The following is a 19525-nucleotide window of genomic DNA, read 5'->3' on the forward strand; positions in this document are numbered from 1 at the left end:
ATCATCTTCAAAAGTTACCATGGAAGCTTACATAAATCACCAAAATTTTTGAAAATTGCCTCCAAGACTTTATTTACCTACACTGAATTTTTATTCTACGAATTTGCATTATTACCTTCACTATTGCTTTCTGGGTCAAGTCCAGAGGTGACAAACATCTGTTTGGTCCTTAGTGAACTCTTTCAACCAACCAACTTCCTGCCTGGATTTCTATTCACACTAGGAGCACCTGCAGACCCAATTTAGATTGTGGATTAAGCCTGAAAGTGGCAGGTGAAAACAGAACTCGGCTCCACATCCTTAACCTACCTTCTCTTCTCTCTGCCCATCTTCCCCTGACACACCTTGTCATGCTCTACACAGGAGCAACAGTTCACACCCCATCTCCAAAACCACTGACCAGTCCCCTGTACCTCGATCTTTCTACACCAAGAAAAACAGATCAGAGAGACCAGGGAATACAAACTCCGAAGACCATGACTACATCCCTAGGAAAATCAAATTATACAGCCTGAATCCTTTTGTCAGTTGGGTTTGATGGCTCTAGGAAGACAAGTCAATCTCTGCAAAGCACAGAGAAAGAGGACATGAAATCTTCACTTGGCTCCCACAGTGTCACATTGCAAGCAGCAGCTTGGTCTTGTGTGCTGCCAGGAGAGAGCTGTTGGGGACCTGGGTATGACAACGGACCAGCCTAACCCCGACTTTCCAAAGCCTCCTGCTACTTAGTGGTACACTGAGGCAGAATTTATCTCACCCACTTCCTGCACAAACAGCCTACCTCTTTTTGTCAATGCCTGAAGGAGCCTCTGTTTGCTAGGCCATCAAAACACCTTAAAAACCCAATCAGCATATTACATCTCTTTGCCTTTCTCCCTTCATTTTCCACTTAAATCTATATAGCTCCCTAGCTTCATTCAAGATTTTTCTATCATACACTCTATCACATGGGTTGGTTTTTCCCCCTCTTCAACTGTGTCTGCTTGGGTGCAGCACATACTATTTTCCAGCCATCATGGTGCAGTTAGTCCTGTCAGAACCAATATCCACCTTCTTGATGGAACCCATTAGTACCACACAGTACATGTGATTTGAAAGACATGCTAGTAATTTTTCTGTCAACAGTCTTTGCCAGGTTACCCATGCTCAACAATGCCAGCAGCATATGTATGTTATGTGACGGTATTTTTTTAAAGGAACAGCAAGGATATATGACCATGTATAAGACCTAATGTTAAGAAGCAGTTCCTACCTGGAGTCTTTAATGAATTAAGATGTGACTTTTCCCTGGGGACTCGAATGAACTTTGGATTCTGATAATACAGGTGGACCAGGGTCAGGGAACACAGTGCTATCATCCACTTGCATCCTCCTGTCTTCATAGTCCTGAAACTAAGGACTATGTGCTACATAAGTAATCAATAATTATGTGCAAGAAAGCAAAAAGAACCTAAGCGGGTATGCTGAATACATGTGGATACCTGACCCTATTCAAATTAATCAGAGACCCTGGGGGCTAAGGCAGGAGCACCCCAAGAGAGACACCCTGCCTCAAAGAAGAAAACTAAAAGGACCAGGAATGTAACTGAGTTGCAGAGCACCCCAGCAAATCCTCAGGAAAACATGGTATATATGGAGCCTTACAAGACCATAAAAAATAATGATATAACTAGAGAACATTATGTTAAATGTGATAAACCTAACCCAGAAAGTGAAGGGTCCTATGTTTTCTCTTTCATGTGTGTGTGGTGGGGGGGTATTCTGGGGAAGGATAGATTTTGGCAATGATTATTTTACTGTGTGCATGTATGGATATTTAACAACAAATCCCACTACTATCTATAATTATAATGCACTTGGAAAAAAATAAGAATCACCCTGAAAAACCTTCATCTCATTTTATTCTCCTTTCAAATGGTACCATCCTGACTGTGGCCTCCTATTTGTTCAATCCGGCCCCTCCTTGCTCTGAGAGAGAATGTGAACATACATTCTCGTTTATTGCCATTTCTCAGAAAGTATTTCTGTCACTTGCCCACTGAAACAGGAAAGTGACTAAACACAAAAAGACTGTGGCACAGAGACAGGCTAGGCTGAGATTGCGCCAAGTAGATAACATTCCATTGCAGACTGCTCAGTGTCAACACCATAGAAAGCCTATGGAGCAGTTGGAGTTGAGCAAGGGTACTATGTCACCTCATTCTAAGCAATGATAATAAAAACAACTCACTCAGGATGGTAGGCAGGCCAAGAACAATAATGGAAACCAACTCTACTACCATTATATGTCAGCTAGAAGACTTGTAGTTGACACATTTAATTAAATACAAAAGATGCACATTTGGAATCAACCAATGTCCTTACACAGGTGTGGGGAAGGGAGGAGTCAAAGCATGAGTAGATAATACTATTTAAAAAGACAGAGTACAACAAGGAAGGGATGGATTTGAGGATACCAAAAGGAGGACAAACCAAAAGTACCCAGGTCATTTTGACATCTAATCCATTCTTAACTTGTAGGGCTAAAATATATAGAAAATAATGCATGTTAATATTATTTTAGCCAGGTAACTTTAATCTGGCCCTTGGAAATCACTAGGACACATCACCACTTTCTAACAACTTTTCAACTGCCATGCTAGAAATACATCAGGGTACAAGAGATCTCCAAACAAACGTATAATATAATATCTCCATTTCCTTTGAAAGCATTATATATTTATTATTTCTTCCTTTATGAGCTCTGAAAAGATTATAAGACTTAACTTTCATCTCTTAATGTGGCAACGATTTTAAGCCACAGGGGTATGAATGGTTTTATTTCTCATGATTATAGATGGAAAAAATTGTATGCGTATGTGACACACATGTATATTTATTTATATTTGTTGTTGGGATAACAGGTGAGACAAAACTAAAACCTTGGTAGACCAAAGCAAGGCCCAGAAATCTGGGCCAAAAGAAAGATCAAGACAATCAGGCTACGCCAGCTTCCTACTACCTGGGGGGATTAGTGTCATTTGTGAATAAATGGACATACCTTGAGATTCAGTTTAAGCATAGAAAGCTCACCATATTCTAACTGCAAATTTGAGTCTCCTGGGCTGTGCTATTCCCACATACAACTCGGTGGGCCTTACGGATACCCCTGCCAGTGACTTCCACAATATAGTTACAGTGGCCTGTGAACGCTTAATGGGACAAAACAAAGGAATCACTCAAATTCCCCATAGAACACATAACAGTAGGTATATCACCCTGCCACGATCAATCCCCAAGGAAAATGGCTGCGTAGGAAAAAAGGAAAATTTCCTTCAATGCACTACCTGTTTCATAGGCCAACATGGTAAAATAAACCTATGTGGGTATCATCTCTACAACAGATAAATTTCTGGTCTTTGATAATGGGTATTTGTTTTACTTAGCAGAGATGAATGAAGAAACCAAACATTAAGACACTGCAGAATCGCTTCAGTACTTGTTTAAATGAGTTAACAATTTTCATGCTTTCACAAATTTTTATATTGCATGTCTTTGGGAAGGACATTGACATTTATGTTATTTTAACAGATTGTGGACTGAATCCAAACATTTACCTTCGTCCTCCCCCAAATATCTTGACACAGGATACATTATGAGTAATCTCCTACTGGAATTTATTTCTACTACTGGTAAAGAGGGCTGTTCCTGTAACAAGGAGACAGATTCTAAACCAATATGAATTCAGTAATAATTGTTAATTTCAGAGTGGTGATAATAATGTGCTGTAATTATTATAAAAATAACAATCTATTATCTAGTCTTGAAATGGAATCTGAGTATTTAATTATAGGGTGACTTATTTGTTTTTATGTTCTTTCCTACATTATTTGTATTTGCCTATATCAAGCTTATTCAGTAAAGGGAAGAAAAACTTCTTTTATCCTACATAAGGAAAATATAATAATTTTTAAAATGACTTAATGATACTTGCAGGCCCATGGTAGGCAGACACAGGACTGTTTCTCAAGAACTTGCTGCTATAAGTACATGAGCCACAGGCAAAGGCACTCCCAGATATTAATTCTGGCAATCTGCAGCCTTCTGACCATGAGTAAGGATATAATTTCTCTGAGCCTCCTTTCTTCCCCCTCTTCATATCTGAACTTGGTTATAAAAATGGCACTCATCTGCTGTGTGGGGACAAGTGAGATACTGTGCAGAACACACAGAGAGGGACTCTTGTTATCATGCTCAGAAGGTGGCACATCATGTCGGGCCTAGCACAAATATCTGAGGCCATTCTACCTTTATTTCAACAGTTGTAGATGAACACAAAATTAAATAAATATCATGGGGGCTGGGGTTGTGGCTCAGCAGAACACTCACCTCGCACCTATGAAGCCCTGGGGGTTTGATCCTCAGCACCACATAAAAATAAACAAACGAAATAAAGATATTGTATCCAACTTAAAAAAAAAAAAAAAAAGATATCATGTGATGCTGAAGATTGAACCCTAACTCCTTCACTGTGTTCAGAAGGTGGCACAGCAGAAATGTCTCAGCAATTCTTTCTGCTGGCAAAGTGTGTTATTTCTGTCACCTTGAAAAAGGAAATGTTTCAGTGGCCAAGACTCTGGCCCTATTTCAGTTTCAGATGCATGAAATTATTAATTGCAGCAGCACTATCAGTGAAGTGCAGCATTCATTTTTTTTTTTGTCCGCAGAGGGTAAGCAGAGGTCATTTTCTAAGAACACACTGAGAACATAATAATATCTTCAGAAAACCAAAACAATGTCAGAGGATCCTTAAAACAACATTATTACAGTAGGGCACTCATAAAAATTCATGAAGACTATTTCTTATATCACCCCCAACTAAACTATGATTCCTGTTATTTGAAAGAAAATGGTGTGTGGGGGGAGAGGCAGGGAATGGGGCACTGAGCTTCTTTTTTCATTGAATACATGAAGCTTTAATAGCAGTAGATATTTATACTGCTCTGAACACAATGACAGGATCCCACAGTTTGGGGACCCTAAAAGTTTCCTGTTTCTTCAAGTTCACCTTCAGCTTCTACAAAACAGAGATGTCACCGTGGACCTTATCCTGGGAAAAGAATTAAAGCCACAGCTTAAACCAGGTGGCAGTAAAAGACAGGTGGTCTTCTGGTCCTGCTTAAAAATAATGTGCATCATGCAAGATTCACCCTTCAATATTCATCTCAGTTGTCTATCAACTGCCAATTCATTTGTTCGCAGCACCAGCCTCTTTGCTAGTGCAGAGATGTGAGAATAAGATGATTATTTATAGGCTTTCTAATGCCTGTTTTGCTGGACGGGAGAATGAATTTCTAGAACACAGGCAAACTGGCAAAGCTCCTGCTCTGTAATTGAGGAGGCTGGTAGTTAGGGGGAACAGGAATGGCTAGAACTATTTTCATACATCTCATTAGGCTTCCTTGGGAAAGAATCGTCATTCTGCCTCTGTGAGACTTGCTCTTGAGTTCACTAATAGAATTTCAACCCAGTTCAACATATGCCCAGAGGAGGGCTCACCACCATATTGTTCACATTATGAATGTTTGGAAAGAAACAGCAATTCAGAGAAAGCAGTATGTTTCAGAGGATGTGGTCCTATGCTTCATAGCAAAAGCCAGTCTTTAGCCATCAGGAGTAACAGATGGAGGATGGAATTCCTCCCTTTCCAAGGCCAAGCACCCCTATGTAGCCCTGAGCTTAACCTCTCAACTCCTGCCAGGTTGGTAAATATCTTTACTGTCTTGCATACCTTTTTCTTCCTAAAAAGAAATGGACAAGTTCTAAACAGGTCATTTTTACCTGCATTTTGGGAGAAATATAGGTCATAACCTTGTAAAAAGCAGTTTGTTCATGTGGTTAAAAGGTCTAAGGCCAAGGCTTCCAGTCAATGAATGGCACTTGGCTCACTCTGAACAACATGGTAATATTTTATCTAGAATAACCAAACACTTCTTCTTCCAAGCCAGTATGCATATGAGACTGAGTAAGGGAAACCAGTAATAAGTTATGAACCACGACAAACAGAGGACACAAAAAGCATGCACTATCCTAAAAGATAAAAAAGGGGCTGGGGATCTGGCTCAGGAATTAAGTGCCCCTGGGTTCAATACCTGGTTCAAGAAAAAAAAAAATGTTTTTGAAGACCCCAAATGTTATTGATGGAATTTAAGTCATGTCAGTGAATACAGTGAAAACCATTCCACTGATTCCCTGGGAAATACCAAATCATTAAAAAGTAGAATATTCCTTTAGACCAGTTTTATTGTTGTTCAAATCTCACTAAGCCCTTTCCATGAAGCAGGGACCAGGGGTCAGTATACAGCATGATTAATGATGCCATTCCATCTTCACAACAGGACAAGGGAAATCCTCAAACATAAGATGTATTCCTAGGCCCTTTGACAAACTATAGGCTTTCTCTCAAATAGACTGCCTCCAATTACCCACTTGGCTAAAAATGTCATGTGCACAACATCATGGCTCCAATTCCAATGGCTTCCTTCCTTTTTTGAATACGGAAAACTTCTTTGTCTCAGAGTCTCCTTATTCTGTTTTCCCTATTACTTACCACTTGAGGATATTATATGTATGTTTTGTTTTCCATCTGCCCACCACCCATAGTACCTAAAAACACAAATTCCTCTATGACTCAGAGAAATCCAGGTAGCAACATTATGCTCAAAATATGGTCTGGGGTCAGATTCTTTTGAACTATCACAAAATCTTCTGATGAACGCCCATGTCTGAGGGTCGTGTCCCCTCTCACCTTTGGGCAGCCGCTCTGCAGAACTAGTTCTGCATCTAAACCCCATCCATCAAATCTCTCCATCCATGGTCAAGAGATGGATACAGACTAATATGCTCATTTCACATGGCTAGTTTATCTTTTCAAGCCAAAGGGTTTGAGACCACGAGGTCAAATTACTAAAGCAGCAGGATGTAAAATAAAGTGAGTGCTGAACATAAAGTTGACAGTGCGTGTTCCAGATTCAAACTGAAAAAAAAAAAAAATGCATTGGCCACTCAAATATGTGACCCAGGGCTTAAACAAACTTTACCTCCATACACTACCATCTTGAATCTGTGCAGCTGGCAAGGTAGATACCCTCATAACCATTATACAAATATAGGAAGAAACAGCACAAATGACTCCCCTAAAAGATGGGGGCTCAAAGATCAGTGTGGCTTCCAAATCCCGCTGGCTCCATGCAGCCCCTTCCCTAAAGTCACCTTAATATAAGACTATCTATCTGTACTCAATCTCCTCTGCGAAAAATGCACAATCATGCCCTAATACACCCTAACTTAGGATCTTCTTCAACCCTTCCCTGTTTCAGTACATATAACTGTATGGTGAGCCCCACAAAAACATTTTTGAAAAAGACCTCATGCTAGTACAGAGGACACGTGAGTAAGCTGCAGGGTAACCTGGGCTGTGAAAATACCAAGGACCTTGGACAGAAGCTTGTCCTTCTAATAAAGTTGCAGCTCAAAATAATAATGACAAAGCAAAGTGCAACTTGCCTCATCCATCACTCCTACATCTGCCAGGTGACATCTTCAGCCCCTCTGCTATCTGTATAATTAAACCATCGCCAACTCCAATTGCAATCTCTACCTCACTTTCTTTTCCTTATGAACACATTGGCCCTAGGAAAAAAATTCTTCTTAAATTAATATGGTATCAAATGGAGGGAAGCAGATGCTATTTTTACTTGTTACTTACAAACCAGCACAACACTGGAACACTGGTAATTACTTGCTTATATCTTCTTAGGCAGAGGTGGAAACATGGACTTTGGGATCCAGAAGCCTTACAATTTAATCTCGCCCCCTCACTAATCATCTGTGTGAATTTGGGTCCACCTTGTACATCCGTGGGTGTTTATCTCAGCAATCCCCTCAGATATTATAGAACTGAAATGAACTACTCTATACAGCACATTATAGAGTGATCCCATTTACTCACACTGGATCATGGTCCAAATATATTAAACGGATAATTCTAGAAATAAACAATTCAAAAGTTTTAAGTTGCATGTATTCTGAATAGCACAAAGAAACTTCTCACCACCTCGCTCTACCCCACCTGGGATGTGTGAATCATCCCTTAGTCCATACTGTGAACAATACCCATCAGCCCAGGCACTAGTTTGCTAATTAATTATCAGATCCACTGTACTGAGATCCCAGTGCTGGTATTAAAGTTCCCTTTACTTTTGTTAATGGTCCCAAAGTGTAAGACTAGTGATACTGACCATTTTACCACATTCGATCTGATTAACTAGTGTTGTTAACCTCCTATACTGCTATAATTCAACGTCATCATTGGGATGGATGTATAAAAACATACACAGCCTTTGGTTCTCTGTGTGGTTTTCAATACCCACTGGAGGTCTTGAAATGCTTAAGCAAAAACTACTACATAAATTAGGATGCACACCTCATATTAAATACTTCAACAAAGTTGCTTCAAAAATACTGTTTCCGTTAGTAACTATCCATAACTTTACTTCTAATTTTGATTTAGGAAGCAAGCCATCACCGGGATTAGCCCACCTTTGTTATTTCACTTGTGGTCAACTCTACTTGTTAAAATGGAAATACACCTCCTCCTTGCACTCTTCTTTCCTCCATATCCTCTTATGGCATCACAGGAAGTTAGTGAACTCTCAGAACCATGGCTTCCATTGTCCCTGGTTACACTTGTGTGAATGGGTCCATTTCAACAACGTAGGCTGGCCATACACAAGCCCAACCGCGGCCTGATTCTCACTCTCCAGACACAGAGTAGATAATTTCTCTCTATAATTCTTGCAAAAGGGTGAGAGCAGATGAAATGAAAGCAAGTTTTACCAGCTAAGAGAACAGAGGAATTATTATGACAATGATAAATAACAACAATAATGGTGGCGAATCAACTATCATGTGCAGTATTCATCCTTTCAATTATTTCACAGCCAACAGTCCAATGAGGGTTATGTTCACACTGACTTTGCAATGAGGAAACTGAAGCTTAACTCATGTGGCCACAGTTCAGGAGCAACAAACTCTAGAACAGGGGGAAATAAAATGAAGCTGTGCTTAATGAATTATTCAAGAGACTGACTGAAAAGAAACGGCTGCATCTCTTCTCCATGCCACCCCACCATCAGGAGGGTTTCATAGGGACAGCTGCCCCAACCAAGGGACGTAACCATTCATGATTTCTATCAGCTCAAAGCTATTAAGCACAAATTCTGTAAATAACTAAGTAGCAGACCTAGATGATTCTGAGATCTTCACAAAATGTCACAGTTAAATAAATCTCTGAGCATTCAGAGTTTTTTTTAGAATATGACTCAAGGAACACTGACCATTAAAAATATATAACTGGACAAAAGAGGGGGGAAGAAGTAAATTTTCATCTCTCATCTTAGCTCCTGATAAAATTCTACACATGCCTTATATAAGAACCATTGTTACTGTGGATGCGAACTGAGGTCTAAGAAAGATGAGAATGTCACCCAGAATCCTCTCCCCTTGAAAATCAGAATATTTTTTAAAGTTACATTGAACAAATGTGATCAGATTGTTCTGTGTGGACAAGTGCTAATAATAGGCACAATGACATATGTGCAGTGCAGCCGCCTCTATGTTGATATATAGGATCAACCTTCAAGATAGTCACATCTTCTCCAAGGTACAAAATCATTCCCAGAAATGTTGATTAAAAATAGAAGGACTAATTACAATGGCAAAGACCCCCTTATTTAAACAAAGATCCAGGATACACATGTTTTGAGAGGGACACAATTGAATCCACTATATTGGCCATCCTTAATGGATACCATTTGGTGGGACCTAGGAGTGGCCTAGTTAGACACTAAAATTTTTTTAACAAAAATATCATGAATGAACTTGTGTTTTACCCAAAGTACCATATGGCTTCTAACTGCAGAGACAACTTTCTCACCCTGAATAGAAATCTGCTCATCACTGCCCTCTTCAGAAATTCTGGACTTGTGGAAGAAATCAAAAATAAATGCATCCGTTTTCATGGTTTCTTTATAAGGAAACCATGTGTAAGATCTTACAAGCTATATAAAGAATCTTTGTTTTTCAAAACCCATCATCTGAGAATCATCATGTTTCCCCCAGAGGATTAAAACAGCAAGTAAATGGCACCTACTCTCCTTAACCTTTGATAGCAACCTGAAGTCTTACCATTTGGTGGGTCCCTTGTGTTCACTTTAGATGCAGTTTTTATCCCATCCTTAAATTAAAAGCTCTGTTTTGAAATTATTATTTGGGGTATGGACACATGTGCATGTTATTAAATGTATATTGTTTAGAATATACAAAATAACATGTACAAAGCATGGGGTGGCAAACATAAAACCAAGCAGAGAGGTTAAACTCCATCTGTGAACATAAGCATTCACTTATTTCTGTGTCAAGCTACTTGATGCCTCTGCATGAAAGAACTACCGATTTCAGAAATGTCATTCGAAAAGTAAATAGCATTTGGGGGAAAAGAAACGTCAAGAAGAGGTTGTGGAAAAACAGATGAAATAACTGGGACTTATCAACTGAAGGATGAGCACACATAAAATGGGCATCATCTCCTACCAATGGAGCTGGGAAGAGAATTCCCATTCACCGTTGCTAATAAGTACAACATGACCATTATTATTACTTACATTAGTAAACAACTACATAAACCACATTCTAAAATCCAAATGAATGTAGAATATAATAAATATATCAAGCCTTGCTGGATCTCACAGTGAATTTTATGAGCCAAGTCCAATAATTTTCTAATGAAATTGGAGAATACAGTGTTAAGTGCTTACCATATATCTGTTTTGTGGTTGTAGGTAATCAGCATGCCTTTTTTTTTTTTAATATGGTGCTGAGGATCAAACCCACTGCCTCACACATGGGAAGCAAGTGCTCTGCCACTAAGCTACAGCCCCAGCCCCCATATACCTTTTGAGTAGAGAATATATTGTAAGAAGTTGAGGAGAGAAAATGTGTGAAGCTTAAATACTATTATTTGGGCAAAGTGAAGACTGGTTCCACTGTCATTATTCAGTAGCCTTTTGGCTAAATAACAATTGGCAATCATTTTAGCTTGCTTCATCCTATCTTGACAACTCATTCACTGTGTGACACTTAATGAAAGCCAGCTGCAGCAAGAGTTCCCCTCAGCAGAGATGTGAGATTCACCCCATCAATTCTTACATGGAGCTTGGTACACAGCTAGTAAATAATGCCCTCAGTGGAAAATGTCATATACTATACTTCTCCGCATAATCATTTCAGATTTTAGGGAAAGGTTTTGGGGTTTTTTTGTTGTTGTTTTGCTTTGCAAAAATGTGGGATATAACCATTATGTGAAATTTTTTCAAAAAAGTATCCACTATTAATTACTAAACTGCCTTTGACAGAGGATTAGTATGCAAGGAATAGGTGTTAATTGCCACCATATTAATGTATACTTATCTGGCAAAAATACAGTAGTTTATTTAAGACAATTTTTTTTCTTTTTGGCAGGGGGAGAAGAATGATTCTGTAAATACCAATACATCCTAGGAACATCCATATTTTTTTCTATAGTATAGACAACAGAATGGAAAACAAAGATTATTACATCATCAAATATTTACTATAAATCATTTTGGTTTGAGTCTTTGAGCTCTTCTCATTCATATTTTTGTTGGACATGCATGTCAACTTTACTCTTACTATGTTTTTTTAATGAAAACAAGGCATAAAAGTTTTTGGAAGGTAAACACATTTCACATGAATGCAAGGTTGACAGTATTTGCTATCAACTGCATTTTTTGGCAAAACTTAAGATTTCTTCAAAGCCAACTTTCAAAGGGGGAAAGTAATTCCTGTACCTCAACTCAATAATTGAATACTCCTTGGTCTGATTTGCTCCTCTTTCTTTCTCCTTGCCTTGGTTCGAGACCAGTGAGGAGGACAGTAGCTGCAGCTGGCTGAATCTTGGCCCTCTTCCCCAGGAGCACAAATGAGTATTGCTATTTCTCTATTATTTGCAGTACACATCTGTATACTTGGGTTTTCAGGGATACAAAGAAATATTCCTTGCATCCTATTCCTCCATCAAAGGCAGTTTGGTAACTATAATAAGTAAAAGTGGCATACTTTTTTGCAAAACAAAACAAGCACACATCCTATAATACCTCCCAGATGCAAGATAAATGACGTTATTTTACAGAAATATGCTTCACCACAATGTGACATGCCAAACTAACCAAACTAGGTATCCATTTAATTAAGGCATGGGCACCATGACCATTTCAAGACATATTTTGTGCTTGCAGACTGTTTTAAAGTAACCACATATGTAGAACCCTACAGCACCAAGACTGACACATGGTAAACTCTCAATAGATAGATTCTTTTCACAGTGAATAAAATACGCCCTGTAAGGAAAGAAACCAATCACCTATTGGAAGCTCCATCTGTTCACAGGTAGTACGCACCATTGTATAAGTGAAACACCTGTTTTTGTTTAATGTTGATTCAGTACCTATAAAACAGATTGCTTCTTAGGTTTGGATAAATTTTATAGGTATATAAGCTATCTGGCTCCATGGTGATAAGAGCTCACTGACAGAGGCCCAGAATGTAGATTGTCAACATAGAGAGAATTAGAAGAAGGGTGAGGACTTTGTTTTCCTCACTTTAATCCGTCGGGAGTTCATCTCAGGTTCCCTCCACAGGAAGCCCTGATACCAAGACTACAGTCACCTGGGCTAGGTACTGGGACCAGGCAGATGTCTCCCAGTCACTCCAGGAGAATGAGGGGACAGTGACCTCTGCTTTCTTCTTACCTCTAGAGAAAACTGAAGTTCTACTTACAGAGAGACTAGAAAAATCACATTAAGTAAACAAGCCTTGCGCTTTTACTTTGCAAACTGAGCATTGCTAGCAGCAGGCCAGCCTGGCACTGTGTGTCCCCTGAATGGGTACACAAGGTGACAACAGTACCACCCATGAAGTGCTCCTGACGACTATTTTAACCTGAAGTTTTGCATGGGAGCTTCCCAAGAGTCCAGTGTCTTACAATAGGCTTATATATGGAAAACTACGAAACTCTGCTGAAAGAAATCCCTTATAACGTTTATTATATATATTTACTAAAAGGAATTCAGATGTTCTCAAAGAAAGGATGAATGTCTAGGGAAATGGTAATTCCACTCAGTTCATCATTATATACTGAATATATGTATACTGAATATATACACATAATTATCACATGATACCCAAAACTATGTACAATTATTATTTTTTACAAAGTGGACCAAAACAATCAGAGGGAGGTGCCTTATTGATGAATTGGCAAGCTCAATATTAAGGTATCAGTTCTATCATTCTCTAAATTCACCCCAACACTTGTCCTATAGAATCAGACAAGCTAATTCTAAAATTCATATAGAAAATGCAGAGGATCCAATTAAGATAACCCTGGAAGAAAAGTAAAGAAGAACAAGGTTGGAGTTCTCATACCATCTGATTTTAGGACATATTATGATGCTATTGTAATCAAAAGAGCAGGGCACTAGTATCAAGACAAATAGATCAATGGAATAAAAAAATCCAGAAATGAACCCACAAATATATGGACAACTATTGCTGACCAAAACGCAATACAGTAGAGAAATGATAGCTCTATGAATACATGGTGCTGAAATCACATACACTTCCAAAAAATAAATGCAGATCCACACGTCTCTACCACACCAATATAAAATTGATTGTAAATCTGGACATGAAATCTAAAACCACAAAATTTCTAGACAAGAGAAAAATCCATGATCTCAGGTTAGCAAAGTGCTACCCTCTGGGGAGTTCTGGCGCTGTCCCCACCTGGAGCAAAAAACTGGATCATTATATATTTGTTCTAGCATTTTCCAGTGATTGCTGGCAGTGTGCCATGGAAAGGGAATATCATCTTAGACAAGATGAGTCTGCACCCAACACAATTCTCAAAGAGGGTCAGCAGAGAGCTAGCAGCTGATACCTTCACAGCATCTGCAGGATCAAACCTCTCAGTCCTGAAGAAAGGTAGAATCCCTCTGGATGATGCAGCTCAATACCCACAACACATTGCTGCTGGTGTGTCTTTGCAGTACTAAATAATTTTAGAATGAATAGTTGTTTATAATGCTATTCAGATAACTGGTATATAATTGCTTAACAAATTTAAACATCATTGGTATGCTGTTTCAAAAGATAACATACCTTTCCTAAATTGGGGGCATGATATATATAGTATGTTAGGTTTTTAGATGAAAACCTAACAAAAACAACATGAAGGAGGAAAAATTTATTTTGGCTTCATAGTTTTACACATTCAGTCCATGGTTGGCTAAACTCCACTGCTCTGAGCCCCCAGTGAGGGAAAACATCATGCATGGGAGACGGGCGGGGAAGGGCAGAGTAAAGTTGCTCACCTCTTTGTAGCCAAGAAGCACACAGTGAGAGTAATACAGGCACCAGGGTACCCCCAGTGACCTACTTCTGCTAGCTATAACCCACCTGCTTCAAGTTAGGAACGAGTCTAGTCCATTTAAATCATTAACTCATTAAGTGAATTAATCTGCTTGATCAGTTTATGACTTTCAAAATCTAGTCATTTCATCCCTGAATATTTTGGGATCAACACAGGAGATTTTGTGGGATACTTCACAACATATGGAGACCATAGATTTTAATCAAAAAGGAAACAAATATTGGCTTGAGAAAGGAAGGAGACATTCTGAGGTTCCTAGTCTAGACAAGTCAATCTATGAGTATACAACACTTTAGAAATAAATGTTTCCTAATTCCCACATCAATTAAGTAACAAAAACTCAACCTTAGAACAGTCCAGTGATTAACATGTCTCCGTTAGCCTGGGGGATTACAAACTCAGGTGGCAAAGGAAAACCATCCCCCAGCCTATCTAATAGATATGAGGTCTTTGCTACTGCTTAATAGTAGAAGGAGCAACAACACCCTATACAACTAGCCCGCCAAACTTTGTAAAACATGCTTACTGATGCATTTCCAGTCCAAGATGAGTCACCTCCCCTTGGTCAACTCATTCCTTCAAATCCTTGACTCATGTTTTTGTTTGTTCTTTCCAATTTAAGGTCATCCCAAGAGTGCCTCCCTTGTTATCCCTGGGGAATAAATCCCATTTTTTTCCTTATCTCTAACCCTTCGGTTTGCCTTTTCCAGGGTGTCAGATCTTTCTCCCCATTCTCTGGCATGGGTATTTCATTATACAGATCCATTATATGTATCTGTAAAGATACCAGAACCTTGGAAAGCTGGAAATGGAACCACCATTTGATCCAGCTATTCCTTTTCTTGGACTAAAAGACCAAAAAACAGCATACTACAGGGACACAGCCACATCAATATTTACAGCAGCACAATTCACAATAGCTAGATTGTGGAACCAACCTAGATGCCCTTCAATGGATGAATGGATAAAAAAAAATGTGGCATATATACACAATGGAGTATTACTCAGCAATAAAAAAAATAATATGATCATGGCATTTGCAGGGAAATGGATGGCATTAGAGCAGATTATGCTAAGTGAAGTTAGCCAATCCCAAAAAAACAAATGCCAAATGTCTTCTCTGATATAAGGGAGGTGAGACTCAAAATGGGGAAGAGAGGAAGAACATGGGAAGAAGATTACCTGTACATTGGGGGGAAAGTGAGGGAGAAAGGGAAATGCATGGAAGGTGCAAAGAGATCCTCATTGTTTTACAAAATACATGTAAGAAGATGTGAGGGAAAAAAAAGAATAGCATTACTCTAAATTAGATAGAGAGAAGGGAGGGGAGGGTTTGGGGACATAAGAAGGATTATTACTGTGTGTACACATGTGAATGCATGACCAATGATTCTGCAACCTGTATACTCAGAAAAATGAGATATTATTTCCCATCTGATTCAAATGTATGATATGTCAAGGTCATTGTACTGTCATGTGTAACTAATTAAAACAAATTTAAAAAAAAAAAAAAAGATACCAGAACCTTCTGGTGCAACACTGGGGCTCCTGTCAGCACAAGTCTTTATGCATTACTATGCATACACTCTGCTTTGGAACTGTTCAAAGGCCTGTTTTTATTCCACTACACACACACACACGATAAAGTAAATGGAGGGGAGAAAAGTCTTCTCCCACCACAACCAAGAAAATAATAAAGATCCTGGGTCACCAATGTCAACTTGACATGGCTTTCACCCTCCCTGTCTGTCCAGTTTCTGTGTTCTGCCCTTCCTCTGTTGCATATCATAATCATGTGCAAGCAAACAGAACCATCAGACACCATTACCTACTCATCTGCAGATGGTTTGTACATTCCATCTGTGCATTATTTACTTTTTTCTTTACATTTAATAGAAATCCATTTTAACAGATTAATATTTTAGTACATTGTAAAATTCACTTTCCTTCATTCTTTTTTTTTTCTCATTGCTCATCTTTTGATCATTTGTTATGTGGGCCTGGATGTAAGACTGCAGATAGTCGGAGAGAAAGACAGAAATCCTGAATTGCCGTGACAAGAATCTGGATTTGGCAAGGAAATCCGACCAAGTTTCAACTTCAGGCAAAAAATGTTTGCTCACATTTCTTAGTGGGGAAAATGAACGTAAAAATATAAACACATAAATGTGTTGCCTGTTCCCTTAGAACTACTTAGAGCTGTTTGTTTTCCTAAGCACTGGCAATTAAAGCCTTAGAGAATGAAAAATTAAACAAGTCTATAATCTACTCTTTTATTAAATAGGCTTTTTAGTTGAAAGTGAATATCAGTGTAGCAGAATGAGTGAGCATTAGAGTCACAAAACTTCCACTTTCATCTAAGCTTTGCCAGGGATGACTATATTCCTTAATGGGTCACATACGCTCTTTGAAAACAGAATTTTTGAATTAGTATATTCTGAGTGTGTGCACTTTAGGAACCAAAATGTAACCCTAAAACATTGATATCCCAGAAATAGTTCAGTTTTTTTCATTAGGATATTTGTATGTATACCTTCCTTTGCAATTCTTTTTTAAAAAATCATTATCCTTGTTCATTCAGAAATACTTTTGGAAATTGTTCTTATTGATAGGTAGGTGTATGTCTGCCATTAAGAAAGAGGGGAGTTGAGATCAATGATTCCATGACTATCTGAAAATTACTCTCTTATAGGCTATCAGAGAGAACATCACAGGAAAAAAAAATCAATTTAGTTGAAGGATATTAGGGCATGGAGGTTGAACTTGAAAGATGAAGTTAATGAAGAATTCATGCAAAAAATAAAATTCTGGGCATAGAGAACTGCATGCATTAAATACCTTTGTTAGGAATGAATGCAGGGCACCCAAGAACGCCATATGCACCGTATTTCAGGAAGCCAGCCATGTAGCCAAATCAGATGCTATGTGGAGTCTGGGGAGAGATCCCACAACCTGATCTGATTTGAAGTTTCTATAAAGATTGCTGTGGTGGCCCTCTGAAAAACTGCTTAAAGGGAGACAACAACGGATGTAGCGAAGCTAGCTGGAATTCTCATATAATATCCAAGCACTAGGATGTAGGAGGAGGAGAACAACAACTAAAACTTGAACGTGAAAGCCACTGTTATTTGTGCTATAGGGTTATTAACTGGATGAATATATATTTAAGACCAGGATGGGGGCAGCAGGGAGAGAACTGAACAGTCTAAAGTATTATTCAAATAATCTTAGTCAACTGCAAAAAAGACTGAACATGAAGTACAAAATATGATGGAAGCCACATATGAAAAAACAACCCTTAAAAGTTCCAACTGAAGCAAACAGGAGATGGAGCTGACATTTCCCAAGAAGATAAATATTAGCAGAGAGGCACCTCCTTACCAGTCTATGGGTTGGATAGGAGGTGATCCATACAAAACGTGATAAACTTTCTCCTCAGGACATTCTTGCAAGCTCACTGAGGCTGTGGAAGGCAAGATCAAACCCAGATCATGCAGCCACTTCTGTGTGGCTCGAGCTCACTCCTTCTCATGGTATCCCTCTCATTAGGATGGATGTCCATTCTGTGCCCCATCTGAGAGTCCTCACTGTTCTATATAGAGGCATAAACTGAATGACTAGGGCAGTCTTGTTTTATTTATTTGCACCTTTGGGACATCAGCTCCTACACATAGCTGAGGACCTTACTGACGGATTTGGAGCACACAGACTCACCCTTAGGTAGGCAATTCAGCAGAGCTAGATTTCATCTACCCCACTGCTTTACCCATCAGCCAGGGACACCACGTAGCATATTAACTACTGGCTGCCACACAGCGCAGGTAGCAGCTAGGGGCCCTGCCTCACATCACCACCCAGGCAGTTTTAGACATGCAGGGAAGTAAAGATGCACACAGGGAAGGAAAGGCAAGAAGGAAGCTATCAGCACTCAGTGGTCAAATGGGAGCAACGGCACAAGAAGAACAGAGGAAGGCACACAGAAATCACACCCAGAACCGATAAGCAGTCAAGGGCAGGGGGGTGATCCTGCCCAAGTCCATCCCAAAGCTCTTGTCATTGGCTTTGCTTTGCACACTTTGCTTTTATGAGAACCTAACATTGTTTTCTAGTCAGTAACACTCCTGGGGCTAGTTGTAATAAACACTGAACAAGTTTAATTTAAAGCACATGGAATATGCCTAAAATACTAAGGGATGTTGTTTTAACCCATCATTCAGCTATTGTCATTTGATTATGTTTACCTTAACAATAACGGGGATCAAGGTTGGCAAGGTTTAACAGCTTTTCAGTTATAACAATGGAATAATTTGTTGTGTCCTTAGTAGCTGAATAATGTAAGCTCAGATTTCATTTTCTTAAACCCACTGGTTTTGAAATGAAAAAAAAAAAAAAAAAAAAACACAGAATATCTTTCTTTCATACCCAAGATGGTCCCCAGTGAGGTTACAAACCAGAATTTTCACATCTCAATATGGAATCAGATATAATCTCCTGCAAAAAGACTTTCAGGTTCAGTCTGGATGAACATGGCTGGAGATTTAAAGGGAGCTGATGGAATCTGGCACAAGTCTCTCTCTCCAGGCTTACTATGGGTAAAGTGCTTTGCCATTGTATGGAAAAATCACTGCAAGCAAAAGCCCTAACAAATTTTCAGCTCTCAAACCAGCAGGAGTGGTAAATAACCTTTTAGATCATGCAACAGAGCCAACAGTGTTCTTTTATCTGGCCAATATTGTCAGAGCTCCTCCTCGACAACTGGAAGGGGAAAATATTTTTGACATCAAGGATAAGGGGTCAGAAATTCTCTCAATCAGTATGTGTGGGGGTGGGGGCTGTGCATGGAATCAGAAGTGGCTTTTCTGCAAGACTTGGCCATCAAGACAGCCTGCTGCTTGTCCAAGTAACATGGGGATGTGCTCAATTGCAATGACAGCATCCCTCTGGTGACACTATGTTGGAAAAGACACAGCATCA

The 19525-nt window shown here is 39.1% G+C and overlaps 1 protein-coding gene across 2 annotated transcripts in view; it reads left to right on the forward strand.

Annotated features, from left to right (window-relative positions):
* Window positions 1-19525, forward strand: part of Grm7 (glutamate metabotropic receptor 7) — an 837641-nt gene that overhangs the window by 760050 nt on the left and 58066 nt on the right. The gene's annotated exons all lie outside the window — the stretch shown is intronic.

Source organism: Marmota flaviventris, chromosome 20 (genome assembly GCF_047511675.1).
Source record: "Marmota flaviventris isolate mMarFla1 chromosome 20, mMarFla1.hap1, whole genome shotgun sequence".
Taxonomy (NCBI): domain Eukaryota; kingdom Metazoa; phylum Chordata; class Mammalia; order Rodentia; family Sciuridae; genus Marmota; species Marmota flaviventris.